Genomic DNA, 1835 nt, shown 5'->3' with positions numbered 1-1835 from the left:
TAGGGGAACTTATGGAACGAGTGATGAGGGGTTAGTGGTTTTTAACTGCTGATGATGGTTTTAAGGAGGTGGAACAGTATAGGTTAGAAACGTGGGAGAGAGGGAAATAGGGTAGGAGCATTTGCATTAATGTCTGAGAAGACAGTTGCTTTTTCAGGGCACGTTTTCAAAATTTGCAATGAGTGCAGATTTGATAACGGCTGCGTATATGTAAGTGACTCAGCAGGGACAGGTGTCCTTGTCACTCTTATCTCCTAAGCCAGTGAACGTTCCCTTTGTCTTTTACCTATATTCTAAAATAACAATAATAATATATTAATTCCTAATAACTAAAATGTAAACCTACTTCACAAAAGAACTCGAAAGATAAATTGCATTGTAAAGAAATACTACTTATTTATTAAAATTGCAATAAAATATATATATAAAAAAAGATAATAATTTTTTTTTAAATATGGGAATGTGTGATTATTGAACCACCCCAAAACTACGTTCCTGGAACGGAAATTATTTTATTTGGATTTGGAGTTGAACATCAGACGTTCCCTCAATTTTGGGAGATGTGTGGTTAAGTTTAGCCACCCCAAAACTTTGCTCTTTGTTAAAGGGCAAAAGTATCCACTATGTTGCCTCCCAGTCAGCGCTTAGTTTAATGTCTTTAGCTAGACATGTTACTATCCTCTCATTCTTCTGGAGAAAAGGTTGAGGGAACTTCAGTATCTCCTGGTAGTTTTTCTGGTGTTCTGGTATCGAGGCTAGCAGCTATCTGTCCCAGGTGGGATTCAATATTTCTGACCACAACATCGTTCCTAGTGACATATTCTTTGACATAAATTTCCAGGGTGTTGATGTGTTGGTCATCTCTTTGGAACGGAGCATAATTGGTTCTTCTTTGTGGTTCATATGCTCCATTTCTACTGCCTTGTTGATATTGCTGCTGATTATTGTATGGACCCTGGTTCATGGGTGGTCTCCATTGTGGATTATGGTTATGATCTTTCACTATGGTTCCTCTGGGGTTTTGATTGTTGTTGGTTACTGCATTCTGATTGTCTCTGGCCTAGGTGAAGTTTCTGCTCCCAAACTTTTCTGCATAACACACCAAGGCAGTAGATGGACAGTTTGTTGAATCATGAAGGTCACCACAGGCTGAGCATGGTTCACTCTCAGTTTCTGTGAGTTGTAAGACTTCCACTCTTGGTTGCTCTTGATCAGCTTTCAGATTCTTCACCTCATTCATCAATGTGGCCAGTTGGGATTCCATGGCAGTTTGTTTGTCTAATTCTAGCATGCCTAGCTTCCTTACTGGGCTCATCCCTTCCAGTGGCCATTGGAGACATCTTTCTGCAGTGCCTTCTATGATTTCATACCTGGATTCAAGGGTTCCTGTAAAGAAATATCCTCCTGCAGCAAAGTCTAAATGTGATTGAGAAGTATGATCTATGCCTTTATAAAAAGATTGTAAAACACCCCAACTCTCCACCCCATGGTTTGGACATTTTCTGATGATGTCCTTGTATCTTTCCCAAGCTTCATAAATATTTTCACCATAAAACATTATGAAGTTAGAGAGTTCTTCTCTAACATCAGCTTGGCAAGACATAGGGAGAAACTTTTCTATGAACTTGTTAGAAAGTTCCTCCCAAGAGAGTATGGATCCAGGGGTGAGAGTTTTCATCCATGTTTTTGCTTTTGAGCCTAGGGAATAGGGGAACAGCCTCATTCTCATACTTTCCTCTGTCACACCCTCAGCTTTGAAGTTATCACAGATGTCTTGAAAGTTTATGAGGTATGTGTAAGGATCTTTTGACGGGAGTCCATGAAAGACTCCAGCT

General features: G+C 39.6%; 1 non-coding gene across 1 annotated transcript; it reads left to right on the top strand.

The window, feature by feature from the left end:
- Positions 1–1481: 1481 nt before the first annotated feature.
- LOC133297084 (small nucleolar RNA R71) lies at positions 1482–1588 on the top strand. Its single transcript, XR_009749604.1, has one exon. It is a non-coding gene; the product is annotated as a small nucleolar RNA R71 (small nucleolar RNA).
- The last annotated feature ends 247 nt before the right edge of the window (positions 1589–1835 follow it).

The sequence above is a fragment of the Gastrolobium bilobum genome, unplaced genomic scaffold, assembly GCF_033153095.1.
Source record: "Gastrolobium bilobum isolate Gb01-03AN ecotype WA unplaced genomic scaffold, APGP_CSIRO_Gbil_v1 utg26586, whole genome shotgun sequence".
Lineage (NCBI taxonomy): Eukaryota > Viridiplantae > Streptophyta > Magnoliopsida > Fabales > Fabaceae > Gastrolobium > Gastrolobium bilobum.
Note: the sequence above shows the minus strand (reverse complement) of the source record. Positions and strands in the feature narration are given on the sequence as shown.